The sequence below is a fragment of the Pieris rapae genome, chromosome 14 (genome assembly GCF_905147795.1).
Source record: "Pieris rapae chromosome 14, ilPieRapa1.1, whole genome shotgun sequence".
NCBI lineage: Eukaryota > Metazoa > Arthropoda > Insecta > Lepidoptera > Pieridae > Pieris > Pieris rapae.
Window position 1 is genome coordinate 2487471 of NC_059522.1, and position 15013 is coordinate 2502483.

General features: G+C 35.3%; 1 protein-coding gene across 1 annotated transcript in view; it reads left to right on the top strand.

Annotated features, from left to right (window-relative positions):
* Positions 1-15013, top strand: part of LOC111000406 (flotillin-2) — a 152989-nt gene that overhangs the window by 36905 nt on the left and 101071 nt on the right. The window lies entirely within an intron of this gene.

Here is a 15013-nt window from a genome sequence, read left to right on the forward strand (position 1 = left end):
CCTCATGTAAATTTTTAAGGTTTTTAAGTATGTTATTACAGAAATTTCGGTATTGCGTATATTGCTTTTGGAGCGGTTCGTTGTTAGGTTGTTTTCTTGATAAGCTATGCAGCTGATCTCTTCTTCTCACACAGCGTAGCAAACCAGGTGTTATCCATGGCTTTCTGATACTTTGAGAATTTCTTTTATAAATGATTTTTGTGTTGGTATTAACTGCATTTGTAATTGTACTTGTGAAAGCACCAACTGTTTCATTTATATTTTCGATGTTATAAAGAAAGGTCCAATCGACCCCTGATAGATCTTTATACAGTTGGTCGTGGTCTATAACTTTACTTATCAAAAGAGAGGCTTTGACTAAATTATTATTCAGGTGTTTAGTCTGATCGATTCCTATAATGACAGACATGTGATCATTCACTTGGGAAGGGCAGACAGCCACGCGTGATTGTGAATGTGATCTAATGAGTGCATGATCTAGACAATTACCTCCACGAGTTGGGAAGAAGTGTCCTTGTATAAGACCGTAGAAGTTCACTAACTCAAGAAACTTATGAGCTCTTCGATCTTCGGTCGTCTCCTTAATGTCGATATTAAGATCCCCAACTATATAGATAGGGTGTCCATTGTACGATAAAATGAGGTTTTCGAGTGAGTCGAGAAAATTATCAACATTATAGAAGGAAGGCGATCTATAAATTGATATGATAACAGCCTTATTATTTAAATGACTAACTAAGCAGTTAGCATCTGTAAATGCCGGTTCAGTTATATTAACGTTAATGTTATTTTTATGAAAAATTACGATTCCGTCGCACTTGTTAATATATTTGTGGGAGAAAGTACATGAATATCCATCTATGTGAATACCTGTAAAATTTTCATCAATCCAACACTCAGTTAGGACAATTAAATCAGGATTAAATTGAAGCCTCATAAGAAACACTAGAAAGCTATCAAAATTTTTATTAATGCTACGGATGTTTTGAGTAACAATGGTGAGGTCTGTGGATTCGAAAAAAACTTTACAGTCTTCCGGATAATTAAAATATTGGTTGGTTATGAAATTTGTATCATCTATGTCGCGAATTAAACCCAAATTATCGAATTTTCAAATAGATAGAAAAAATGGCATAAAAAACGATAAAATTGTATCTAAATGTGTTTAGGATTGTATTACCGATTGAGTCATATTTGTCGAATAATATAATAGGGAAAAGTAGACAATTGTATAAGGTATATGGCCTATCACTATCATAGTGGTACTTTGATAAATTTGATATATTCATAATCATAGCAATAATTAATGGTTCAGTTATTTTGCTGTCATATCTGTGGAGTGGTTCTGTATAGTGTATTTTTTGTTTGTAGAACGTGTTAATCTTTGTATGGAATTTTGAAAAAGTAAGGAAATTAAATATAAACAATAACAATAAAAAACATATAACTACAGCTAACACCAGTCATGCTTTACTTAGCGAGTTAAGGTGATCTTCATTTTTTATTAGAATGTAAGGAAAGCCGTTCTTCTTCCTAAGATATACGTTGCCATTAGCAGACCAGCAGTACTCGTACTGTTCTGACTCGTACTGTTCTTGTTTTAAAATGTGTATATAAAATATTTTGTTGTGTAACGTAATATGATGAAGATCTCTTGACATTGGAATTGTGGTAATTATGATAATTTGTTTACAATTCCGGTTGAATGCGTTATTACAAGTATGAATCGTAATTACCATTGTGGACCTTTGATAACGTGACACGAGGAAATGGGTTTTACCCCATCTAGGGAACGGGGTGATTCAGTTAGGTCGTCACTTAAATGTTGTCACTTGTCAAGAGCTGTGAATTTTGAAGTGAAACTTCTTTAGGCGCATGAGGGTAAAATTTTTACGGAACGTCACGAAGATGTGCAGCGTTTTTGTCGAAAAAAAGGGAGAGAGCGATTGAGACCTATTGAGAGAGAGTGAGAAAGGGAGATCGAGAAAAAATACACGCTGGTTAATATTGGAAAATATTGGTTGATGTACTCGTTTACTAGTTACATCTTGAAGTTTAGATGAAAATTCTGTCCCTTAACGTGCGGTAAACGCAGATTTTTTACTTATATTATCATTTAGCAAGTATACAGTGTGTAAACAGGGTGAATATAGATATACAAATACATGGAGTGGTCATATACCGGTACATGATCATCTATTGGGGCTTTCACCTCAGTAATAATTAATTTACAAAGAAGATTCACTTGTGACATGTGTACTATGTACGCACGCACTTTTTTTACATTATAATTTGACAGTGCTGAATCAGAGATTATCCAACACATTTTGGGATACTGACCTTACTATGTTATCATGTTTTTGTCGCTAAAATTTGTGATTGTGTTTTCGTAATTTTTAACTACATCAATATATTTACGGAAACATTCGTGACTTTAAAAATAAAATGTCAATAATTATTGTCTCATAAACAATAACACCAATAAATAAATATATAGCTATGGCCACTTTAACACAAACAGTTTATCATTATAAAAATACAGCCATTTTAAGGAATGTGGTTTACCCATGAGTTATTTCCTGCTATACCTACTAGCAGTATAGAATCACCTTTCGTGGTAGACAAAAAAGGAATATTGCAAATGCAGCAGCAAAATTTTCCTTGCACTTACAAATATGCGTCATATTTGTTGGATAGGTTTTATAAGATCCTTGAAGTCGCTGTTGTTATTCTTTCCTTACTGGAATTCTTTACGAAAACAATAGAACTGTATTCATTCAGAACTTGATATTGTCCCGACATCTACAATCTCCGCTCACCTCGACGTCCGCCGTTCCACAACTGCGCGTTTTTCCAGGCAGTTTTTGCCGCGCACCACCACTCTGTGGAACCAGCTGCCAACTGAAGTATTTCCGAACCAATTCGACTTAGGGTCCTTCAAGAAAAGAGCGTAACAATTCTTAAAAGGCCGGCAACGCACTCGCGAGCCCTCTGGCATTGAGGGTGTCCATGGGCGGCGGTATCACTTAACATCAGGTGAGCCTCCTGCCCGTTTGCCCCCTGTTCTATAAAATAAAAAATAAATAAAAATTACACTTCACTGTGATGACGTCCTACCCTGATACGCGTTAATGAAGTTATTCCAGCTGCTAAGGTTGAACTCTTCCATCTTAGCCACTGGGGCCACCAGACCGGCCAGTCTGGTTAGACTGGTCGCGGATTGTTTAGGTTGGAGGTACAGAACGCCATCGTTGTTCCACAATATTCAGTAGTTTATCAAGCACTGATTTTGGAGGCTTTAGTCCGCTGATCAATTATAAAAAAAGCGCAGAGGAGCACCTAAGTACGTAATCTGTAAAAAAGTATTTTTAAAATAGTGAATTAAGTTATTTTCTTATTTATCTTCTCTTTTTTTAGAATTGTTATATAATTGTGGACAAAATATTTATAAACATTTATTTATTGTTTATAAACCGTATGTCTACAGCGTTACGGTTTAATACCGGTTTCCTCATGATGTTTTCCATCACCATACGAGCAAGTGTTAAATGCGCACATTGGAAGTCAATTCGTGCCCCAGCTGTGGTTCTAGAAGTAAGTATTTGTATACCTGGGGGAGGTTGGATACAACACTTACAGGGATGCGTAAGAACCCCTTTCTTTGGAAGCATGAACCCGTGTTCCCCCACTGCAAGGTTTCGTGTCCAGGGTTACACAAGGCGTTGCACCTAACTGCTACGCGGATGGCCCTCCCTGGCCCTCTTCGCCACTTTTTTGTGGCGTATGACGGCCTCAGAGTATCTTTGGTATTTCCCACGTGCGGTGACTGTCCGCGCTTTTGAATTCTACTCATGTTATCGAGAGTACCTTCCTCGCGTTGTAGCACGCCCGGTAAAGACCTACTTCCCTAGTCTTAGATCTAGTCCCATGCTAGGGAATCCTTTAGAGAGCCTTATCATTATTGCCGGCGTCAGAATGATAGCAGATTAGTGCCTTCTCACGCCCGACTACCTTGTATGCATGCTGCCGATATAGGTCCGGACAGTATCTGTACGTGGTCCCCCCGCCTTCACCCCCATTTCTCGAGTCTGTGGTATGAACGAGCTGATGGTGTAATAATAAAAACCGGCGCCGGCCACAATGAACTAGCGACCTTCTCTGCGGCAGCCAGATTTTTCTTCAAAATAAAAAATTCTCTCTATACATCAACATCTAAATGTTACGGAAAATTACAAATATATCTTATTTTATAAATTTATTAACTCTAAACATTGGCGTGTTTACACAGTTTATTAGCTAATGCATTATAATTAAGTATTTTGAGTAAGAATTTTTTAGCGCTCTAAGAATTGGTAATTGAAAATAAACTTTGAGTGACCTAACCAAACTAATTTAGATGTCGTCGTTAGATCACGTCAACATTATTGGAATAACCATATTGTAAAAATTCCATTATTGAATGCTAGCAATGGAAATAGGTAACTGGGAAACAATTCAATTCCTCTTTTAAAAAGAAATGCGTGCCAATACTTAAAAGGCCTTTTTTAAGTATTGGCCTTTTTAATTATTTATTGCAACGCGAGATGACTTTTGCCCATTTGTCCACTGTTCTTAAATAAAAACAGCATCGATCTAACGTGGAATGAATGCAAATAACTTACGAGTATATTGTACTAAGTATCATTGAAGTGCAAATGTTACATGCGATTCGTTTGCCAAAATGATACGTGCGTGTGTGAGGCAGGTCAAGTATTATCAAACAATAGGATCGAGAATTGCAGGAACACGTAATTGGTATATAATAATGTGCACTAATTCCATTTATGAGAGACCTTCGTTTACTTCCTGTCCTATTGGTGGACGCGTTTTCGGGATTTTTTATCCGATCAAGAGTAATTTGTATGGTGATGATTTTTTTTTATAGAACAGGGGGCAAACGGGCAGGAGGCTCACCTGATGTTAAGTGATACCGCCGCCCATGGACACTCTCAATGCCAGAGGGCTTGCGAGGCGAGGCGTTGCCGGCCTTCTAAGAATTGGTACGCTCTTTTCTTGAAGGACCCTAAGTCGAATTGGTTCGGAAATACTTCAGTCTTTTAAATATATATTTTTTTACTTTTGAATACAGAATGAATAGAACGTACAGAAAAAATCCTTAATCCAATCAAATATAATTTTAATTGTTTTTCGGATTATACATATATATATTCAGCAGATGGTATAAATATACTAAAATTGGTTTTAACGCTGACGGGGAAACCCAATAAACGTCAGAATGTCACCGTTGTCCGTTGTGCCTCACCGCATCCGTATTAAGTACTTATACATAAGGTCTTTTAACTACTTCGATAATGATTTCGTATTAAACTTATAAAAGAAAGGCATAATGATTTATTAAGTGTATAGTCATATAGGTACGCATAGACTCTAATATTCATTGGTATTTTGTTTTGTGAGGGTAGGCCGTTCATGGTAATTCTTTGTTAATATACTTTTGTTTTAGTAATTTTTATAAAAGCTGTTGGCTACCTAATTAAAAATAAATAAGATTGTGCAGCGATTTATTGTTGCATGAATTAAAAGAAATAGTATTCATTTTTTTAAGAACAATCAAGAAATGAATCAAGTATTAGAGAAAATAGAATTGAACTTGAAATTCTGATGTGGGTGTTGTTCTGTAAGACCCTATTAAGGATTCTTATTTAGAAATCAGGCAATCCAACTTCTTGACACAAAAAGTATAGGTAGCTCAATAGAACTAAACCTTTTGAGTCAAGAAAGCTAATGTAGTGAATATTAGTGCAAGTGCGGTAGGTATACCAGACATATGAATATCCTATAGAATAGAGATTTTAACTTACACCAGTTTTAAAATTATTTTAAAACCGGTTTGATATGTTTTAAACTTAGACATGCATATTTAAATATTGTTTGAACGGTTTTATTTACTTTATTTGGTTTATATTGATTGTCAAATATGAGTGTAAAGAGCGAAGTAATTGCATTCTATCCGTCGCCAAAAATGGATGGTCTACGTAGGTTTTGATTATTGGGATGCATATAGGAGATCGACCGACTGTCACGGTCTGATCTCTGTTTGTTTTCAATCTGAGATAGTGGATTGATGATTGGGCTCGGGCGTTAGTCGTTACTCATAGACAAAATTAAAACGGTGCGTTCGTTTTATTTTAATTTAGATTAGGACTGTTTAAAAATATGACACCAGTCTTGTCTTGTCTTTTCATATGAAAAAAGTATTATCTAATCAGTAGCTTATGCTTCCAAAGAATACAACTTCCTAGGCAGACTTTCCAGACCGCCTTGAACCTTTACACCGATTATGTCGAGCCTATTAAACAGTAATTTCCTTACACTTTAAAGTCAATATCGACATTCGTTCAACCCAGGACATTTCCTTGTTATGAGGACATGTACTGTCGCAAATGATTATTCTGCCCTTGGCATATGACACACTTACTGTGATCAAACAGTGCAGAGTTATCTGTGATCATTCGTGTCCCCTATGAGGTTTCTTGGGGGCTTTTTTGGGTCTTTTATCGAGTAAATGTAGAGTCTTCTTAATAGCCTGCCAAGAATAATTGGGTGACGTACCAATTGAAGTAAAGCGGAATTCAAATCTTCGTACTGCCGCTGCTTAGCCAGCCCATATTGAGCTGTATTTGCAGGACTATGGGATCCAGCATTCAATAGCTCTCTTCTCGAAGAAGGAATCTTTATTGCTCACCCATCGCTAAGTAAACATAGCCAGCTACACTGCCGTAAACTCTTATCTAAGGAATAACTTTCAATTTTATAAACATACACAAACGCAAGTTATTAACATTCATAAAAAACTCTGAGGAGCCTTCGTATAATTTGGAAAAAATATTATTAATTTATTATAAACCAAGTTACAAAAATAAATTATAATAAAAAATAAATAATTCTAAAAGCTTTCATTTCTTATTTATTTATAAAATCCCTATAGCTGTTAAGTCTGTATTAGATCTTTTGATATGTTAGTAAGTGCGTAAAAGTCATAGTATATAAGGTCTTGCAAGTCCCTGAGTAAGCAATTAAATGTTTTATTTAATAGATAAACCGCATATTAAGGACTAACCGCCCTTCGACCATGGATTTTCATTAGGTTCAGGTCACGTAGAAATGGCACAAGAGAAATGACCACATCTTTCGTGCACAGGTTAAATTTTTCCCTCTTCGTGATTATGTTAAGATAATCATAGGTATATGACCTTGATTGTAGCACGAATGCAATGCGTGTTTAATGTGACGCATAAATCATGCCCCATGCCCGCTTCGGGGACGTATCCGCTTGTCGCTGATACTGCTTTTGCCTTTGTTCCACGAAAAGTGTACCCAGGATTGACCACTGATTTTAATTTGGTGCGGCTTTTGAAGCGTTCAGCGACAAACTGGATGGAACTCAACATCTAACAGATGTTGAGTTCTTAAACTTAACTTATAACAAAATATTTTCGCATTTTAATGATATTTTATATTATGTTTGTATTTATACATCAAATTACCTTTATTTTCTTAAGACTAAGATTTTGCTGAAATAGTTTTTATTTGTATTATGAGGTTATATTATACAAAATGCGAAGGTTTTGTTCGACTAAAAGAAACAATTTCGGTGAATAGTATTTACAAAAACAATGTTAAGGTACATAGGCCATTTTGTATATAATGTAAATAATTACAATTATCCGCCGTCTTAGGTTTTACATTATCATTCGACAATATTATCAATGTTTTATAATAATTTTGTGCAGCATTTTTAATTTTGCATAATTTTTCCTTGATGTAATATTTACTTGAGCAGAATTTTAATGTAGGTTGACCCCCGGAGCCTTGAATTTAGCTGTGTTGAATCGTAATAACTTTAAATCGGTCGTTTGTTTGTAATAATTATTAGGCTGGTGATCGCCGTTTCCACGTTCAACAGACGGGTATTATTTCTATTATATGGCTTAATGATTACAAAACAATATCGTACTTAAATTTAATCCAGCTCTCAAAATAGGTCATGTCTTTTGTTAATATAGACATTAGACATAGACATATCATTTATTACAAACAAAAACACATAAACACACAAAGTAACAATAATCAAAGAGAAAAAAATAAATAAAAGATATAATCAGAGAGATATGTATACATATATATGTACAATTTTTTTTCAGTATATAGGTAGGTAATATAGATAGTTACATTGTCACCCATATATGTACTCAGAACGGACCATAAGCCTTAATACAAACAACACCCCTATTGTTTAACTTTGTATGCTTTTTATGATGTAAGGGATTTTAGATGTATGAATATAATTAGAATAACTTTAGTCTAATATCGACCACCGTAGAGATAGGGTCTCCTTGGGTAGAATGCCAAGCGAACCCCGAGGACCCATCTTAAGGGCGTGTGATGGGCTGAGGTGTTTTTAGTGGATGAGGTCTCGCTACCCCTCTGTTCTAAATTCGACATTCTTGATGCGGGCCTGCATTAGTGCATTTCCACCTCATTAAAAAATAAAAAGAAGAGATAGGGTCTAATATCGACCACCGTAAATATAGGGTCTAACATCGACCACCTTAGAAATAGGGTCTAGTATCGACCAAAGTTAAAGTAACATTTGTAATATTCGCTAATAGTTTCTATTTAAAATAAACCTTTCAATACCGTCGCGATTTGACTAGGTAGTGTATGTTTCAATAAAACTTTTTCAAAACAATTTACGGAACTCGACGAGAGCTGTAAACAATTCGCTTTTATATCTGTTAAAATATGTATTTAAAAACAATTCAATATCTTGTTTATCAAAAGATTTTGATAAACATCATGATTATTATTGGTTTATCCGTTATAAAATTTAACGACTAATTACCAGTATATACTCCTGGCTACTTAAATATAACATAAAACTTTAATAAAGCCTAACTAACTATACTTCAAATTCGCCTTTAACACATAAATATATACCGCACAGAACATTATTAAGCCACATATATTAACGCTAAAACAATTGTATACGCGTTTTTTTGGGTCTCACGGCGGGATTTGAGACGTTTGAGTACCTCTAACCAAATTGCTATTAAATTATTATCTGGCGCATATTTTTTAGAATTTCATTCCGATTGACGAAATAGGTTCTTGATTGTAAACAAATAAGGTAAATATTTTCCAATAATAAAAAATGTTTCGTATGATAAAAATATTTATAAGAATCAATTAGCCACACTAGAGCTTTAAGAAACTGTTCTGTACTTAAATGAAAATAAAAATATTAATTGACCTAACAATACAAATACCTATTTGAGGGCCTTTCTTCCGCACTGGTGTAAAAAAAAAAGTGTAACAAGCCCTCTACTATAAATATACTGTACATACAATACATATTATCTGATAAGCATAATAATTTTTATTTTTTTATATTTTTTATATTATTTTATATTTATTATTGGTCTAAAAAACACGTAAAGCATCGTCGAATCTGATGGATCCTATCTATTAGATTCTACTTTTTAACACTTACTAAGTAACTAAAGAAAGAGAGAAAACTCGACGTCACCTGACAACATACACTTCGGTGGCTCGAAAAAGATCATTTCTCCTCCTAAACTGCACAAAACGAACGCATTTGAGTATATGAGGGCAAGACTATCACCCACACAACAACATCAACAAGTGTCAGGAGATAACAACAAAAATATAGTAGCCCCTGCAAAACTGCAAAGAACTGACCCATTCGCATGCATGAGGTCTAGATCACATTCTTTGACTGAAACAACAAAACCAAAAGCATAGCAATCTCGAGACATCGGTAACCGGACAAAAACAACAATTACAAGCACAGAACATTTGGAAAAGGAAAATCGCCCCTACCCGGCTGGTCACCGTGGGGCAAGAGACCAATACCCCCTAGGATTGCCCCCTCCCAAAAAACACAACATACAGAAACAAGACAATACACACGAAAACAACGGAAAAGAAATAAATGTCAAAAAATATAAGAGAAATAGTATTTACATAGCAACGCTTAACACCAGGACTCTAAGAACAGACGAATCTTTACAAGAACTGGAATATGCCTTAGGTTTTATAAAGTGGGACATTATTGGCCTAAGCGAAGTGAGGAGAATGGGAGAAAAGATTGAACAACATGAAAACTACATATTATACCATATAGGAACCACACCAGGCCTACACGGTGTCGGTTTCCTTATTAAAAAATGCTACAGTCAATACATACAGTCCTTCATTGGAATATCAGAACGAATTGCACAACTAAATATCAACTTGCCTGGGTATGCAACTGTGTCAATAATTCAAGTATATGCACCGACAGAGCTGACACCAAAAGACATAAAGGATAATTTCTACGAAGACCTGGACAGGACTCTGGCAGATGCACACAAGGCAATCATACTGATGGGAGATTTCAATGGCCAGATTGGTAAAAGATTAACAAACGAAAATAACATACTAGGCCAATTCAGCACAGGAAAAAGAAATGATAACGGACAAAGACTAATACACCTGGCACAGGCACATAACCTTAGGATATTAAATAGTTTCTATAAGAAAAACAAAAATAAAAAATGGACCTGGATTTCTCCAGACGGGAACGTGAAAAATGAGATCGATTTCATATTGTCAAATAAACCTAAATTCTTCAAGGATATAACCACAATTAATAAGTTCAACTTTAACACAAATCATCGTATGGTAAGAGGAGCCATTTACCTAAATGAGATAAAAAAGAGGAGACAGTATACTAAGAAAAGAATTACACCAAGTCAAATCCCTCTCACCGTCCCAGAAAACTTGTTGACAACATTGAAAGATAATTTACTGAATAACAACAAGAGTGAAAATATTGAAGAAAAATATAATCTAATAGAAAAAGCGCTGAAAGAAATATCCAGAAAATTATATACCCTAAAAAACAAGACAGATAAAATAGGAGACGAAGCCAGACATCTACTTGAGACCAGGAAAACTTTATTAAAAAACAAGAAACAAAATAGAAAACAAATAACCCAGCTAAGTAAACAAATAAATGAAAAAATTAGGACTCACAGGAAACAAATTAGAAACAGAACTATCCAATTCCACATTGAAAAATCTGGAGGCATAAAGAAAGCTCTGAAAGAACTGAGAGAGAATACCTGTTGGATTCCATCCATCAAAAGCAAGACATCTAATAAGAAAGCAACAAAACGACCCGAAATTATGGAAATAGCAACAACATTCTATAGTAAATTATATGATGATCCAGACTACACAAATACTCAATACCCACAGGAAGAAGACGAAGAAGCTACCCTCCCAATATTAGAATCCGAAGTAAGAACCGCAATACTGTCCCAGAAAAACTACAAAGCCCCCGGAGAGGACGGAATAACAAACGAACTTTTGAAGGAATGCCTAGACTACATAATAAGTGATATTACCAATATATACAACGATATTCTGACTAAAGAAACAATACCGCAACAATGGTCATCGTCAACCATCATATTGCTCCATAAGAAAGGCGACAGGGCAGAAATAAACAACTACAGACCGATCAGCCTGATCTCCAATCTATATAAGATATTTGCAAAGGTAATATTGAACAGAATTAGCTCAAAATTAGACGAAAATCAGCCGAGAGAACAGGCTGGATTCCGAAGCGACTTCTCAACAATGGATCACATTCATGTCGTCAAACAAATTATCCAAAAGAGCAATGAATACAGAAAGACATACTACTTGGCATTCGTAGATTACAGTAAGGCATTCGACTCTTTGAAACATTCACACATTTGGGACGCTCTACACTCACAAGGAGTGCAACGAAAATATATCAGGATAATAAAAAACATATACAAAGAATCAACGGCAAAAATTCAGACTGAAAGGAAAGGAGAGGCCTTTAAAATAAAAAAGGGAGTACGGCAAGGTGACCCCCTCTCACCAAAACTATTCGCATCTGTACTAGAACACATATTTCGTAAAATTAACTGGGATGAGTATGGGATAAATGTAAATGGCAAAAAGCTCAACCACCTTAGGTTCGCAGACGACCTGATTCTGCTTAGCGAAAACTAAGAGGGCTTAAAAACAATGTTAACGCAATTAGACAGAGAGAGCAGAAAGGTGGGTCTGACTATGAATCTAGACAAAACAAAACTAATGACAAACAACATAAAAACACCTATACTGTTAGACTCAAATCAAATAGAATATGTCGATGAATATACATATTTAGGACAGATCATTGCACCGGAAAATCAAATGCAAAAAGAAATTAACATCAGAATAAATAAAGCTTGGAAAAGATTCTGGTCTCTAAAGGAAGTTATGAAGAATCCACATATGCCCCTTAAAGATAAGACTACATTGTTCAACTCTTGCATACTACCAACTTTAACCTATGGAGCACAAACCTGGGCCCTCACTAGCAAACAGAGTGGAGCACTCAGAGTGTGCCAAAACAAAATGGAGAGGAGCATCCTAAACCTCAAGCTAAGAGACAAAGTTAAACTTAAGAATATAAGAAGCAAGACAAAAGTTATGGATGTCACTCACACAGTGAAAAAGCTTAAATGGAACTGGGTAGGCCATATGGTAAGAAACAAGAAGGGAAAATGGACAAAAGATGTTACTGAATGGTATCCTCGGGATGGGAAAAGAAAGAAAGGAAGGCCAAAAACAAGATGGGAGGACGATATTAGAAACATAGCTGGAACAACATGGCAAAGAAAAGCCGCAGATAGACATGGATGGGAAAGCCTAGGGGAGGCCTATGCCAAAAGGCAAACTGATACCGAAAATTGAAATAAATCTAATGTATATTTGTATCAGGTTAATCAGTAATAAAGGCTATTTTTATTTTATTTATTTTATTTATAAGTAACTAAAAACATACATTGATGCAAGTTTAAATACTTGTGTAATATATTTATGGTGACACAATTACAAAATAAAGGATTAACAAAGCCTCCTTGTATTGATTCTAGTCGCGTTGGCACGGTTTCTTTGGCACTGACATCCAAAAATTAACCTCATCACTGTCATAGCGAAGGATATATACGATCGAGTCTCTGCTATTAACTAGCCCATACAAACTATCCTAAGAAAATTTTATGGAATATTTATAATGTTACTAGCTGACCCGGAAAACGTTGTTTTGCCATGTTTGTGCCAAAAATTAAAGTTTATAATTAACAAAAAAACATACGGGATGATTGTTTAGGGTTGCATGTATTTTTGTAATTGGTGTATCGTAAAAAAATAAAAACGAAAAATTTTGTCTAAAAAATAAATAAATAAATTTAGGGGTGGACCACCCTTAACATTTAGGGGGATGAAAAATAGATGTTGTTCGATTCTCAGACCTACCCAATACGCACACAAAATTTCATGAGAATCGGTCGAGTCGTTTCGGAGGAGTTCGGTTACTAACCCCGTGACACAAAAATTTTATATATAAGATATTATGAATGGAAGTAGTACAGGGGAGGGGTATATTGAAAAAAAAGTTACATATTTTTCTCCTAGCTTTCCTGTAATTGTGAATTTTTCTAAAATTGTGACAGGTGCTTGTATTTTAAAGCTGTTTTATGACTAATTTCAATTCAAACCTACATTAGCAGTAATTGTGTGAGACTGAACGAAAAATGAAACGATGTAGCGTCCCGTTTGATTGTGATTGGTCAACGGTAACTGTAACACAGCCGACAACTACACGATACTTCTCTTTCATTTTGTTTAACCGACGTTTTAACATTTGGAGTTTTGACTGCATTGATTTGACACATCTAAGTTAACAGAAACTGAGCATTTATAGATAGTATATAGACAATTATATAGATAGTGTTTTTTTTTTAATAGAACGGGGGGCAAACGGGCAGGAGGCTCAACTGATGTTAAGTGATACCGCCGCCCATGGACACCCTTAATGCCAGAGGGCTTGCGAGTGCGTTACCGGCCTTTTAAGAATTGGTACGCTCTTTTCTTGAAGGACCCTAAGTTGAACTGGTTCGGAAATACTTCAGTCGGCAGCTGGTTCCACAAAGTGGTGGTGCGCTGCAAAAACTTCCTAGAAAAACGCGCAGTTGTGGAACGGTGGACGTTCACCGTTCGACGTATTTATTATTCCACCCGTATTCCAAGGTGATACGGGTGGAATTTCTACATTATTATAATATTAGAATAAATAGTGTAGGTATTTACAAAATTCTGAGCCTTCTTTATTGAAAGGACTAGTTTAGAATGGAGAGTTTTAATAAAGTCGGTTCGATTATTAATTTGTTTACAAACTAGTACAAATGTCAGGGCTCTTTCCGTATTAAAACTGGATTGAGAATTGTGTACACAATGCACATAGTAGAAAAAGCCTCCGCTTGCCGTAAAAGGAACCTTGCAAATCCGCATCTTTTTAATTCAATATTTAGTCTTTTCATATTCTTGTTTGTGTTATTGTTGTTGACATACATTAATTAGATACAAAATATGTTTATTCACTTAACGATTTATATATATATTTTTATAGAACAGGGGGCAAACGGGTAGGAGGCTCACCTGATGTTAAGTGATATCGCGGCCCATAGACACTCAATGCCAGAGGGTTTCCGAGTGCGTTGCCGGCCTTTTAAGAATTGGTACGATCTTTTCTTGAAGGACCCTTAGTCGAATTGGTTATAAAATCGTTTAGCGCGCTTTGTTGTCATTTTACACTTAACGTTGAACAGGTATGTTCGAAAATCATCATAGACTATCAGTATAGATATATGTATACCGCAACTGAAATAGCAATTTCTTCAGAGTCGGCATAGCAAATAATATATTTAAGATCCTATATGATCACTGCAGATAATATATGTTTCGTATTTCTGTTTCTCGTGAGTTATAGTCACTATGTTGTTGTTTTATATATATACTTAGGATTGTACTGTTTGTGGCAAAATAAATAGTCCCTTTCATTCATTTTTATTGTAAGTCTACT